Genomic DNA, 15,588 nt, shown 5'->3' on the forward strand with positions numbered 1-15,588 from the left:
TTGCTTAATAACCCATTCAGGGATTGTGTTCGTGCTTGCGAAATGCTTTCAAATATGTCTATAAAAGGTCCGCTGATACCATTATTTTGAAAAACTTGCCTTGCTCGGCTTTCTCAGGGTGGTATCCGAGTGCTCAGGTGATGATATAAGTGACAAAGTTATATTGCATCAGTTTTGTACGAGGCAGCTGTATCCCATGTGTGAGAGGAGTTCGAGCAAGAGAAGTGGGGGCTCACTGGTATGAGGACCATATGCACCGGCTTTAGTAGGATAGCCCTGATATCTTTTAAAATCATAAAACACATTCAAAAGACTTTTGATATATGGATTCACAAATCCACAAATAATTGTTACTTTCTGCGAAGGAAATTATTGGTTCAAAATTACAGCCCTGAGTTTATTGGAGCGCTTTGTCTAGCTGTCCCTCCCTGGTCAAACTCTTCTTCTCTTGCTCCTACTTCTCGAACAGTTCAAGCATAAGCTTACCGGGGCTCTCGATGTGATACGCAATTTAGGAGTTAACTACTTGGGGTTCTGTCGCTTGTTCTGTTTAAAAGATAGCCAACCAATGGTACTTTTTACTCATCATCTTTAAAAATTACACTCAAAAGGGTAAACTTGAATTCCCAAATTTAAGTGTTCGTACGCCTTGATGCCCCACTGCTTTCTTTTAAATTTTTATAGGCTTCAGAGGAGCAGAATTTCTTAAAGCACAGTTCTCCTTGCATTTAAAATATAGCGAGAGTTTTTCTCGCTTTTCAAACCTCTGCATAATTCTACTGAATTACAGCAATTGCAGGTGGTAAATCTTTATAGTCACTGAGAGCACAGCTGGTTTCCAAGTCAGATGATAGAAATCTCTGATTGGAATTTCTAGAACGTATTTTATTGCTGGATTGGCATTTGAATTATAGAGTAAAAACTCAGCTATAAACCTTGCTCATTCTTTGTTTGGATTTAGCAACATAGTACTCTCAAAGAGCTTTATGTAAGTATTCAGCAACTTCCTCTTCGAAGACACTGGCACAAAGTGGACTCAAGTTATTCTGACCCAGGCCATTCCCAGTGACCTTTATAAATGATGTTTTGGGTTTTGTATTTCTAAGAAGCCAAGTCAGCATTTTAAAAGACCCTGATAGATATAACTCAGTCTGCCAGACAAGACCTGGGGCCACTCTGGACCCAGGGTAATTATACCCTCTCTCAACATAGATCTACCCCAGGCCTGACTTGAACTGCTCTCTGGAGGAATGAAGCAGGACACTATTCTCCAGTCTGCCTTTACCTTCATGTCAGGCTACTTTTGCAAGCTCCTAATCCCAAACAGCTGTCTTGAAAATGCAACATTATCTCTTCATGCAGTTGATCAAACAACTGCATGTAGCTACATGTATGGACAGAGCTGTGTGAGAGGTGTGTGATCTGTGCCTTTTGTCCTTAAGCTCGTGTAGTCTACTTGAAGGACCCGGATTTACATTCAAAGGCTGATAACAAAACATCATGTCTTCTTGAAGGGGGACAAAATGAGTGGTTGGAACACAACAGGGATGCATGCTCCAGAAGTCCACAATTTTTAGAACATTCCTCATTTTAAATATTCCATCCGGTTGTCTCGCAATCTGTGAATGTATCTAGGACCTGCCGTATCTTTCAGCTTGCCTTTAGCAGTGAGGAGTGACGCACAACTAAGACAACAAAAAGCCTGTGTTAAACAACATGTACAGATTCTGAGTTAAAAAAAATTGTCACCACCACAACAAGAGTATTAGAAAAAGAGGTTTTTGCATGTTATTGATTTCAAAGAGGGGGCTGCTAGGACTTACCAGTACAAGAAAATCCCAGGTGTTAGAAAAAGTAACTTTACACGCCTTTCTGACAAAGGGTTGATAGCGTCTTGGGACAGTAGCGTGAATGTAAACACTCATGACAGTAACTCAAGGGCTTGCTGAATCAAGGGGCAATAATCACTACCCAAGCCAGAATAAGGTGGCGATGGAACAGCCTCGTGTGGACTCAAGGGTAACTCAACATGGATGCGTGTTCCGAGATCACATATAAGAGGGGTCTTTCCAAGCCAAATGACTCTAGGAGCCTAAAATAGAGCCATAATTAAGCAATAAGACGTGACAGGGAGCACATTTCTCAGTGATTATAGCATGCCTCAAGGGATAAGTCACTAGGCCCAAGGTTCATACGATGAGTGAAATAATAACCCTGTGATGTATAGCATCCCACTGGGAGGGTCGAGGGAGAAGAAGGAAATGAATAATAAGAGTTAGAAGAGTCATCTCATGAGCTGTTATTTCAGTCGTTGGGTTAGACTTGCACGTGCATAGTACACGTGGCCGTTAGTTGTGTCCAGCATCCGTCTTGAAGTTCTGCGTGTGCACCAGAGCCTTCACTTACTTGAAGACCCCACAGAATTATCCACCTTCTCATTTTCTTAGCCAAACACAAACCAGGCAATTAAGTCACAAACTTGAAAGGCCACAGGCATATCCATGGAACTGCAGTCTGGTATAATTATAATGGCAGTTGCCTAGACCTGGCCTTAATAACTGACAAATGGCCGAAGCAGTCACACTGAGTAATTATCAATATCTTGGCGTATTTACCTCATGTGCATTTCCCTCAGAAACTACCAATAGACGCGGCCCCAGTGTCACACAGGTCCAGAAACATCTCTGGTCTTCTAGCCTGAGCTTTCCCTTCCCTTACTGCCATGCTGCTGGTGGAAGACAGCGAGAATTCTGGAGCTAGTGGCCAACTGCACCCTAAACTGTGGTAGAGGCCGGCCTCTACCCAGGAGAATCCAGATACCCACTAGCCGTAGTGGGGTGAAAATTTTCCAAACTGACAGATGCCCTGAAGAGCAAATCGAGGCAGTTGTCTTACTGCCAGATCCCTCTCCATGTTTCTATGATTCTTATTCATCACTTCAGAAGATGGTTAAAAAAATCTTCTGACCCAACCTCTGAGAACGAGATTTTTTGTGGTTCTTCATGTCTCCCATGGCACAGGCCCTGGACAGAATTCTGGCCAAACAGTGGTTTATCTTAGATAGCCCAGGTGACCAGTTCTCTCTCTCTCTCTCTCTCTCTCTCTCTCTCTCTCTCTCTCTCTCTCTCTCTCTCAAAATCTGCTCTTAAGAAAAGATCTGAAGATAGTGCTACAGACTGAATGTTTGCATCCCTCCAAAATTTGTATGTTGAAACAACCCCCATGTGACAGTTGGGACTTTGGGGTGGTAACTAGGTCATGACGGTTGAGCCCTCACGAATGAGGTTGGTGCCCTTATCAAAGAGACCCCAGAATGTTCCCGCGCTCCTTCCACTACGCGAGGACCCAGCAAGAAGGCAGTCGTCTGTGAACCAGAAAACAGGTTCTCACCAGACATCCAGTCTGCCGGCACCTTGATCGTGGACTATCCAGCCCCCAGATGGTGAGAGGTAAACCGTTCCTTGGAAATCGCGCAATCCGCGCTATTTTGTTACAGCAGCCCAAGCGCACTAAGACAACAGTTGTGTCTTGGGTAGCTAAGTCAGTAGGTCACTTTTCCCAAGAGTGTCCCTTTTTAGTGAAATATTTTAAAGCAATGCATTTTAGCTGGTGCAATGGAAGTCTTAGCCCCCAGCTGAAGGAAGTTCAGGCATCAGAGAGCAGATGTGAGAACGGGGGTGTATGCAGCTGCCTGGAGAGGGTTGGAGGAGATCCTGCCATCATACTCCACTGCGTGCGCTGAGAAATGAGTCCCGGGAGCCTTTATTGCTCGTGGCGTAATAATCTCCATTCGAGGGAAATTACCCCAAGCCGTCCTCCCCTGACTTCCTATTGCTAGTGCAACATGCCCTTTAAGAAGGGAAACCAAGTCTGCCGTTCTAGGCACACAGATCAGTTACTTATGGCCGCATCGTAAACCATCCCATAATTGAGTGTCCTCAAACAGCAACCACTTTTTTTGCGTAAGATTCTGTGGGTTAATAATTTGATCTAGGCCGAGCAACTCGCTGATATCGCTGGAGATCTCTCATGCGGCTGAAGTAATTAGGTGGCTTCCCTGGGGCTACAGGGTCTAAGAGAGCCCTGCTCACGTTCTGGCAGTTGGTGATGCCTGTCCCCTGGGCCTCTTCTCCAGTTAGTTTCTTATTTGCAAGAGGACTAGCTTGAATTTCTGTTCATGGAGGTGCCAGGGTTTCAAGACGGCAAGAGCAGGGGAGGCTTCTTGGGACCCAGATTCTGCAGTCACATACCTCCCTTCTGCTGCATTCCGCTGATCAAAGCGAGTCACAAGACAAGCCCAGATTCAGGTGGGGGGGGGGGGGGGAAGTGGACTCTACCTCTTGATGAGAGGAGCAGGAGAGTCACGTCGCGAAGGCACAGTCATCTAGGAACAGGGGGAATCGTGGCGGCCGTCTTCACAGACCGTTGACCACAATTTGCCCCCGCTTGTGATCGTAATTCACATTTGTTCCACACGCAACTTGCACACACCACCTCCCTCAAAAGTCTCATCCCATAATGGTTTCAGGCATCAGTCCAGGATCTCCTCACCTGATCAAGTGTGAATGAGCCTCCTCAGGTAGAGAATCCTAAGATCCTTTCTCAGTGCTGCCAGCGCGGAGCCTGATGTGGGGCCTGAACCCATGAACAGTGAGATCATGACCAGAGCTGAAATCAAGAGTCGGATGCCTAACAACTTGAGCCCCCCCCCCCCCCCCCCCGACCTTGCGCCGCCAGCATTGTTCCTCTTAATCTAAAGACCCGTGAGCTAAAATGGAAAGTTACCCATTCTCACCGCACCTCCACATGCAAATGGAACAGCAAATGGAACAGCGTAGCTTCTGTGGACCTTCCCTTTTAAAAAGAAGAAGAGCGGAGACCAAAGGCATTCTGAAATCCAGCCCGGGGCACATTGCCAGGTCTGTTCCTTCTGGGCCTGAGTTCTGATCTCAGGGGATGGCTCCCTAGTTCAGGGTTCTCCACAGTTCTGGGCTCTGTACTCGGAGATAGCTTTCCCTTTCCCTAAGAAATGACCCACGTTTGCCACTGAACAGCTTTACCAGCCTGCTTCCCATCCGTATTAACTAGAGGGTCCAGAGACCTCTTTTCATTTTTGGAAAGTCTCAGTCTCTTTTAGTTCAAACTGATGGTGATTGTTGTCCATTTAACTCTCTTAAAACTGTGTTGGTTCTCTGTGACTCTTAGTGGGGTTCACTCATAACTCCAAAGCCACATTTATAATTATTTTTTATGAAAACCTCTATTGACTTTATATCTGTCTTTATATTGTCTTTGTATCTTTGTATCTGACTGAATTTGTCCCCCCTCCCCCACCACTCCGACAACTTACTTATGTTGAAACCTTAACCTTCAGTGGGACTGTATTTGGAGATAAGGCTTACTTATAAGGAGGTAACTAAGGATAATTGAGGTCACAAGGGTGGGACCCTGATCCCACAGGATTAGTGTCATAAGAGGCAACAGAGAGCTTGCGACATGCTCCAAATGAAGACACAGCAAGAAGGGAGCCATCTGCAAGCCAGGAAGAGAACTCGGGGGCCCCGGGGGCTCAGTCGGTAGAGCATCTAACTCTTGATTTCAGCTCAGGTCATGATCTCACAGTTCATGGGATCAAGCCCCACATTGGACTGTGCACAGGCAGTGTGGAGCCTGCTTGGAATTCTCTCTTTCCCCTCCCTCTCTGCCTCTCTCCCGTTCACACACACACACGTGCGCACGTGTGCTCCCTCTCTCTCAAAATGAATAAGCATTTAAAAATAAATAAATATATATCATCTAAATCAGGTATGGCTTACAAAAAACTATGCGTCTCAAAGGGATAACTCTCATTTTACATAAATCATGCCTCAGAAAACAAGACTTTGAGGAAAAATAGTGACTTAAAACAATGATTTTATTTTCTCACCATTCTGCATCAGCAATTTGGACTAGAATCACATGGGCAGTTAGTTCTTTTGCCGTTTTATCCACAGAATAGGAAACAAATAAAATGATTGTTGTTTTAGGAGAAGAATTTGGGGGGTAGTTTTTAATGCAGCAATAGATAATTGATATGGCACAGGAGATTGAATCAGGAGCTCTTGTATTTGTGTGAGGCAATGAAATACAAGCTGGCCATAAAGGAGGACATCCCCCTTAGGGTGATTAGCAGAAACTCTGTCCCATCTAGGGAGGTGTATGCCATATCTAAAAGATGCTTAAACCATCTGACCAGAGCAACCATTTGGGGAAATGTTTAGTGCAGAGCGCAGAGAATTGTGGGTCCAGCTCAAATTGCCACCTGAAGGGAGGCTAAGCTACTTTCTCAAAATTGCCCCTACATGTCTCAGGATCTGGTCCTTGGTTGATATCTGTCTAGGTTGGCATTCTCTAAGTTCTATATGGTACCACTCGTCCATCATGCTCAATTCTTATAGATTACATCTTCAACATCCCTTAGACCAGAGAGTGGGAGTCCTCCAGGGCTGACCTTCTTTTGGCTACTTCTACACGTCGCTAGGGGCCACAGAAAATACTAGGCTCACCTCTTTTACGACTCTGGGACCATGGAAAACTCTCTGAGGCAACCCACCCCCTTTTGCTCCAGATGTGCCAGAAAGCTTCTCTGGCAATGTGCTGGGTAGAGGGGATCTCTCTGAGGTTTGCCATCTTTTGGATTCTAACTTGGAAATAAGGCACAGGTCTTGTTCTCAGAAGCTGAAAACCCCACATTCATGCCAGGGTTCAGCCTGCTGAGGGGGGCAAGAGTAGAGAGCAAGAACCGCTTTCGGGGACTCACCAGCATCTAACCCTTTTGCTCTCCTTAGAAGAGCCTCTTGTCTTCCAGCCAGGGGAATTTTTATTTTACGTGGGCAGGAAAAAATTGGCTCAAATTGATCAAATATTCTTCCAAATCTTTTTTGTCTGAAGCCTGAAGCTCAGCCTTTTAAACTCAAAAGCCAAGAATTTGTCTCTTTTGTTCTCTGGTTCTGCTGTGACAACCCTCCCTTGAGGCAAGGAATGACTCATGGTCTAGCTGCCTGGATGGGGGAGGGTCAAGGGTAACAGGAAATCACAAGGAAAAACACATTTGTTAATACATCAAAATATGATCCTGCAACACTAGGATTTCTATTCTCTTTCTTATTCTCTGTTAAGTGGAGACAAACCCATCCTTCTCCTTTCTTACAAAGCCTTCTGCATTAGATAGGGTTCTTTGGGATGTAAGTAATAGAAGTCAACTCATTCTTGCCCACCCTCTCTCTGAAAATGAAATGCAGGTGTTGGAAGAGGGGGTGGGGAGGACTGGAGGCAGAGACAGAAATGTAATCGCGACTTACGAAGGCACCGAAGCCCTGAATCCCCCACCAGAACCATGCCTTCTCTGATTTCTGCTCTTCTCAGCCTTTTGGTTTCATTCACTCTACACTTTCTGGCCCCTCTATAGGTAGGGTCTAAATTTCAGCTCCTTCTACTGTGCAGAGACAGAAGTCTCTCACTCTACTACCTAAATTCCAGTGGAAGGGCTACCGATCAGATCATTGTGGCCAATGGTCAAGTACCTGAGGGAGGGCTAGTAGGGAAGGGCAGAATCCCATTTCACAAAAAGGCTGTTGACTACCCACCACCAACGGAGGAGAGGAAAAGTCTTGAAAAAGTGGAGGCTGACCAACAATTCCTTGGATGTCCCGTCTACCGTTTCTTGCATGGAGATGATTTCATCCTTATTAGCCTATCTGGGCAGCTTACCTGTACCTAGCATGTAGCACTTACCGTAAGTCCTGTTTATTTTATAGCTATTATGGATATATAGCTATTTGATAATGGATCACCAGCAACTTGTGGGCAAGAACTGAATTTCCCCTCCCACAAGAGTGTCCTGCATATAACAGGCATTCAAAAGTATCCATTGAAGGGTCAAATGAATCAATGAATGGGAATGAAGGAAAGTTCATTGAATCAATAAGCCCCTCGAGTCAACGGATACTATAAAGGGAGAATAACAGGGCATTTATATGGTAGGTATAATTTTGAAAAAATATCCAGATAACTTCTGTTATGTACTATAATTTTCTTTCGGCAGGGAAAGAGTTAAACAGTTTTGCACCATGTTCATGGACTTCTGACATGATATAAAACACTACAGTTTTGGCTTTTCCATTTTAGCTGACATAGTTTAAGTTGATGAATATTTTGATTTGTGCCAGTCTCAGGCAGTTTTAAATGCTATCCCTGCAGGAGTCAAGAAGTCCAGTCATAATCATAACAATATGCTTGTCAGTCAAAAGCACCGGAAGATTGTTTAGGTGCAAAGAAAGCATTTTCCCCTGAAAGGAAACAGGGCAATTGAAATCACCTACTTTTCAAGGCATTGAAGTCAAAACTGTTACCAGCTTCATGGTGTGAAAATCCAGGTCTCGGCACCCCCTTGGTCAGACTCCAGTATGTCCTGGGGCTCTCCAGCCAAAAAACAAGTTACAGTCCAAAGTTCAGCAGAAATTAGACTAAAGAGAAAGCACAGCGATCAAGCTTGATTTCCCCATCATCATTTGCAGGTCACGATCTCAGCAGGGAATGTATAATGAGTTCCCTTCCATCCCCTCAGTCAACGCACCTTGGAATAGATTTGCAGAGCCAACGAAATCAGAGAATTCATGCAATTACACAAGGTCTAGGCAGAAGAAAGTGATTTTTCCCCCCTGAACAGACTGAGCAAATAATACTTGATAGAATTGACCTAAAGGTTATACCATAGGAGCTATTTGCATTATAGCAGGCAAAATTAAAACATCCACATAAAATTGGGTTCATTAGGAAAAGGGAAAAAGCCAGAAACCCGTGTGGGAGAAAGAAAAGAAGAAACGAACAGCCTGGAGAAACGGATTTCAAAATTGGAGGCAGCCCAGAATTATTCAGATCTTTGGGTATGTTGATGTCAGGACCTTCTCTTTTCAGTGTTAGTGTGACCTTAGCCATCGCAGCTGCTCAATAAATTTGCTCAGCAACACTGCCCACCCCCCACCCCCGCCCCGACCCAGGAAAATTAAAAAACAAGTCTGGTACGCCCCTTCTAATTTTGTTGCATTAATAGCAGCTTTTATGTGGAAATGAACTGGTTAAATAAAAAGTTACTGTAATAGAAAGAACACCTTTCACCCCCAAAGAATTCCATATACCCCATGCTGATATCAAAAGACTCTCCCCATGGGAAAGAGCAATGTGGAAAGCAGAGGGAACAAAAATCTGGTGTTCAGAGTCCGCTGGGAGCTTCAGACAAATATGAAACAATGACTTCATGTAGTAGATAAATTTCTCACATTCTTCAACCAGTTTTATTGGCTACATACTCATGTATCCAGTTGTACGCACACCAAGCCAGCCCAAAGAAGAATCCGAGTGGCCATTAAAAAAATACATCCAGAGCGGAAAGCTAATCATACACTAGCTTTTCTATCCAGTAATTTACCAATGTTTCTATTAGTTGGTCATTCTTGAAGTCACCCAAAAGCATGCTTGTCCCTTTCACTGACACGGGAATGATGCCTTTGCAAAGGTAGACAGCTTTCAGTGGTCATAGAGCAGGAGGGCACATACGGTCATCGCATCCGAGTCTAACCTTCCACATTGTCCACCGTCCTTCCAAAGACGCAGCACCGACTCTGGCACACCACAGTGTGGCCCAGCCCTGCCTCCGGCTCTGTCTCCCAGTTCGCGCCTAGAAGAATCTTGCTTTTCAGTGAAGCCATTAGCACTCATTGTCCCTACCTGGGCTGTGCACACCCACCCATGTGCCTCTGCACCTTCAGGTGCGGTTTCCCTCCCTTCCTTCCATGTCTAAGCTCTGTCTTGTAGCCTTCAGACCGGGTGCCTCCGTGCGACCCTCCTGCACAGCTCCAGCCTTTGCCGGGTTTCTCTCCTCTGGGTTCCTGTCAATTGGTACCTCGCCTGGTCTACCTTACCCTGTTGTATCTCATGATTTCATTAGTCTCTGAAGGCCATGTAGGATAACAGAAAGTATATAAGCTTTGGACTCAGATAGACTTGGTTGGGGATTGAAGCTCTTTCCCTAACAAACCGTAGTGATTTAACCTCTCTGAAGTTTCATTTTCTCACGTGTGAACTGGAAGTAATAGTATCCAGCTGACAGAGTTCTTGGTAACATCGAATAAAGTCGTCTGCACAAAACGCTTGGTCGCTTACTCTACAAAGTGTATCACAGCTCTCTTTTGTTCCCTGTTTTATCTCTGACACCTAGGAAAGTTCCCAGCACCGAGTAGGTGCTCAATTAATGCTTATCAACTGAGTTAATGAGCACGTGTAGTAAACATTGACCTTCTTCTATTTTGTTTTCTCCACTAGTCTGTAATTCTTGGAGGACGGGGATTATGCGTGTCTTTTCATATACTCACTGCTGAGGAGCTTTGATGAGTGTTTTCTCCTAAGTGCTTGGCCTCTCTATTAACTAGATTAACTCTCAATGGCACATAAAGATCCATTTATCATGGTAATGAGCCCATTTGTCTATGAACTTCAGTGCTACTCCCCACTAATGGAAATAATAATAATAATCCTCATCATCATCATCTCAGGAAAAAACAAGGTAGCTAGAAGAAGGCATTTGACAAATATGTACATTTATTAACCTCTTCCACCTGCCCAGGATGCTGAGCTATACCAGGAGACTAAAAACTAAAAGTCAAGCTACCAATAATAAAGGTATTGAAGAAGGAAAGGAGGATGTAAGGGGAAGAGAGAGGGAGGGAGAGAGGAGTGGGGGAAGAGAGAGGAAAGGAAAAAAAAGAAGAAAAACAGAAGAAGGGGGGGAAAAAAAAAGCCGTGAACACATTGTTGTTGCCTCAAGGCTGCATGTTTTATGTTTGTTCCCAGGCCTCTCGTGATCATTCTGGCTCAGGCTGGGAACAACCTCAGAAGAGTTCTAAAATCCCAAAAGGATAGTGGTATTTAAAGTCCAGAAATCTCATAACAGAGTCTCTTCTTCAGAGATCATGCCAAACCACCAAACACCAGCCTCTTCTATCGGAACGAGAAACTAGGTCTGAGATCCTAGAAGATCCCTTCTTGATTGTAACTCAGGGACTTCTCTGTAATTTTTATAATCAACTTGGGCTGTGATGTCATACACAGGAGAGACAGTTTGGAGTAGTTAGGACAGGCTTTCCCTTGGCATAATGGAAACCACACGCATCATTATGGATTTCTAATGCTCCATTGAGGTTGGTACACGTTGCTTTGAAGAAAAGGAAGCCATTTCCAACCACGTTTCTCCTGATTTATGCACGAGCCTCAGAAGGTCCAGACAGGTTGGAAAGGATTTGGTAACTGGAGAAGTGACGGGGTAAGAAAGTATACTTTGTAAAAGACTGCGAACTTGACTCTCACTTGAAATCCTTGCCTTAGGCGGTGTGTGCACTCGAGAGCTTACATCATGGTAGTAGTTCACATCAGATTGAGAGTGAAAGACTACATAGCTCTGTGAATTAGGGCTGGATCGCTTTGGTAAAAAACATTCTCTAAGTTGGCCAAACATAAATCAGTCCTACAAGGCACCTGTGGTTACAAGCAAGTCTAAAGCCCTTCACCACCATTCCCCCATTCTTATTTCTCTTCTATTTATATTTTTTCCCTAACCAGAAAAGTAGAAAGCAATGAAGATTTTACAAAAACGTGTTTGCAATCAGCCCCCAAAGAGAACAGAGGAGTCCAGAATGACATGCATCCAGAGCACAGGACACAGGGTCAGCCCAGAGCAGACAGAATCTGATTGTGGGTTCTAGAGAGATTTTCAACAGTCAGCAAGGAATGAAGTCCAAGGTTTCAGCATCATGTCTAAGAGCTGGCATCTGCTGTCACCTGGCGGATGGTGTGCCACTCTCCTGCCCAGGGGTGGCGTATTTCTGCGACCACACACATGTGCCTCCCCTTTCTCCTCCTCTCACTCTTTGACCTGTAAACCTTCTGGTTCTAGAGAGTCTCATCACCCATCTTTTCAGGTAACTCTTGTTGATCTGTGGAAAATCTTTACACAGATTTTCTTATTAAACCTTGGGTTTTGCCCTCAGTACATTTCTTCATGATCGTGTTATTCTTTATTGCTACCTTATGAAAAGTTATCTTAGCAAATGCCTTTCTTCGAGTCCCATCAGAGACCATAATAACACAGAAAAAGACACCAGGGTAATTTTGCCCTTTTGCAAATCCTGTAAACTAGTCAAGTAGCCTTGAAACTTTTTGCCCACCAAATCCAGCAGTCTTGGAGAAAGATTGTGTATGCCACTGTTTCTAGCCTTTTATCTGTTGTTAAAGGTTGATTTAAATTATTGGCTCTGGGGCACCTGGGTGTCTCAGTCTGACAGTTAGGCGTCTGACTTTGGCTCAGGTCATGATCTCGTAGGTTTGTGAGTTCGAGCCCCGCTTGGAGCTCTGCACTGACGGTGTAGAGCCTGCTTGGGATTAATTCTCTGTCTCTCTTTCCCTCTCTGTCAACCCCTCCCCCACTTGTACTGGCGCTCGCTCTCTCTCTCTCTCTCTCTCTCTCTCTCTCTCTCTCTCTCAAAATAAATAAGTAAAGCTAAAAAAATAAATAAATTGTTGGCTCTTACCATGTCCTCTGCCATTTGTAAACATTTTTATGAGTAAACCTTATTTTTATTGTAGGTCATTCATCACAGGTGATTCATTTTTTCACTTGACATACGCTCTTTTAATATTCCATGTCAGCTATTTCTCTAATTAGTTACTGAGTGCTGGGATCTGATGGAAAACAATTATTCTGTTTGTAAGCATCATGTGACCAAGGTACTGCTAACTGCTTCGAATTTCTTGGGTTCCCTTGGGTCTCACCACAAGTCAGAAAACAGATTATGGCTTCATCTTCAGGGACTTAATTTAGTTTGCATGACATATTTTACAAAGTTTTGCCATCTACTTTAGTAAATAAGTGAGAAGTTTCAATTTGTCAGACTCTTGAATTGAACTATTCCACAAATGTCCGTTTGTTTAAAATGATCGCATTTTAAACCAAACTTACAAGAACAAGGCATCCAAGTGCTACGTCTAGCAACACGATGGCCTTTTATTGTCACGTCCACTCTAGTACGTATGATTAGACACATTTTAAAATGAAGAACAGAGGCTCAGAAAAATTAAATCACCCAGCCAAGATTGTAGAGTTCTAGTTCAGGGACTTGGGATTTAAACTCATGTCTGTCTGATTCTAATGCCCCATTACCTCCTTGGTAGATTGTCATGTGAACCAAATAGCGTTTTATAGCTATACAGAACTTCAGAGTTCTACCAGTTAAGATTGACAAAGCAATTACTATTGCCTCTGTTTTATAGCTGAAGACGTAGAGGACCGAGAAGTTAAGTAAGTTATCAAAGACCCCATCCCCTGATTCCTAATACAGTGCTTGTTTCCAAGCACATCCTACTGTCTCCGGAGACTTCCTTCCTGTCTCCACCTTTGCCTCCTCCACCGTCCTCTGTGGTGTTTGTTTGCTCACAGAGGATGATGAGGACGGGGATCATCACATACCAGAAGAGGAAGATAATGCCCTATTACACACACAAAACCCGTGTGTGTTTTTTTCTGTGAAAAATTATATAATTGCTCCCATCATACGGTTCTACCTGTGGTATCTTATTTGCCTGATTAACTGGAATAGACTCTTCCAGGTAAAAGAACAAAAAGGAATAAATGTTAGGTCTCAAAATGATATGCTTCAAATAGCTTAGTGCGTAGCCTGAGACCGTCTAGATTTTTCAGGCTAGGAGATAGTTTCAAGAGATTTAATCCACTGCAGTGATCTCCTTTCATAAATTTCATTCTTTGAACATGCCTTTCTTGAATATCTACCATATGTCAGGGGCTGTGATACTAGAAACACCTCAATGAAACTCAACCAAAGTTTGATCCCTGGGTTGAATGAAAGAAGGTATAGTGACAGGTGGGGAGGGGATGTGTGAGAGGAGAGGCAGTAATGAACAGCGATGAACACTATCCATTTGTAACTTTTGTGTATACATAATAACATATGTGTGAACATATCACAGTTGAATATCTACTAGAATGAAGCAGTAGTAATAGATCTATTGACCATAAGATATTGAACCTTAAATCTCATGTCATGTGTGATAATTTTGACATTTTGTTGCTTTTATTCAGTATTTTTATTTTAAGATTAAAATAATGGTGACCCTTCTAACTACTCAAAGAGAGGGTTAGGAGGAAAAGAAAATCATACAATTCCAAAATAGGAATTTCATGCGCATAGCTGGTATGGACTTTTGAGCTACTTTGGCTGGGTTGTAGGGAATATGTAGGGAAACATTTGTTTCATATCGATCTCCTTGCTGTACAGACACTTAATGCTGTGCAACCGGGTAGGCCCCTCAATTATTCCTGGACTTGGAAATTGTGGGGTGCCTGGGTGGCTCAGTTGGCTAAGCGTCCGGCTTTTGACTTCGGCTCAGGTCATGATCTCATGGTTCATGAGGTGGAGCCTTGCATCAGGCTCCATGCTGACAGTGTGGAGCCTGCTTGGGATTTCTCGCTCTCCCTCTCCCTCTCTCTCACCCTCTCCCTCTCCCTCTCCCTCACCCTCTCCCTCACCCTCTCCCTCACCCTCTCCCTCACCCTCTCCCTCTCCCTCTCCCTCACCCTCTCCCTCTCCCTCTCTCTCTCTCTCAAAAATAAACATCTAAAAAAAGAAATGACATAGATAATTTAAGATTTAAGGGAAGAAGTCGTTTGTTCTGCCTTCATTCTTACTTAATATCAGTTCTCAAGTACAAGTTCATAGCCGTTGTTTTGTTTTTCCCCATAGTCACTTTTTTTTTAGCTTAATAATCACTAATAATTTCTCAAACATAGTTTGAGAGTATCTGGAAGTTGCCTTTTGTTATAAGTAGAGAGCTTATAATTTGTTCTGGGAGCCCTACCCCAGAACACATTATTTTTTCAAGTGTCTAGTTCTCAATCCCATTTTCCCCAGAGCTATCATTTGAGAAGCATTTAGCTCTGAGTATGTAACATGAAAGTCTTATTTAAGAAGACTTAAATGATGTCGGTGTTCATTTCTAACAGAAAGGGAACATCTCATGGGTTGATAACTGGGCTTTGGATGCAGGAAACAGATAATAAGGTCAAGCGAATCGTGATACATCCCATTAGCAAATGGCCCTCACCAACTGTCACACTGTGCCCTACAGAAATATGGCTAAGGGTACATAGCAAATAGTTATCACAGGGTGGCTAGCTCACGGAGAATGCCGTTAGTCAGTTTTACCCAACAACTGCATTATAAAAGTTGGCTTTGGTCCAGCTTGTATTGCAGAATCTTTCAGCCTTCCGTCAATCATCGCCTTTCCCAAATTTCCAAATAGTTCTAAAACTTCTAAGAGGGGCTTCGCAGGTTCTTCTGAACGAGTTCTCAAACCCCCCGTGTACCACCCATCATACTCTCCCCTTCTGTATTCCTCTTTAGTGATCTTCCTATGACGATTCGTCATCCCAGCCACGAGGGCTGGGCTGTCTCCTACCCCAGTGGTCCCTTACTCCCCAGTGGT

The sequence above is a fragment of the Neofelis nebulosa genome, chromosome 15, assembly GCF_028018385.1.
Source record: "Neofelis nebulosa isolate mNeoNeb1 chromosome 15, mNeoNeb1.pri, whole genome shotgun sequence".
Classification (NCBI taxonomy): domain Eukaryota; kingdom Metazoa; phylum Chordata; class Mammalia; order Carnivora; family Felidae; genus Neofelis; species Neofelis nebulosa.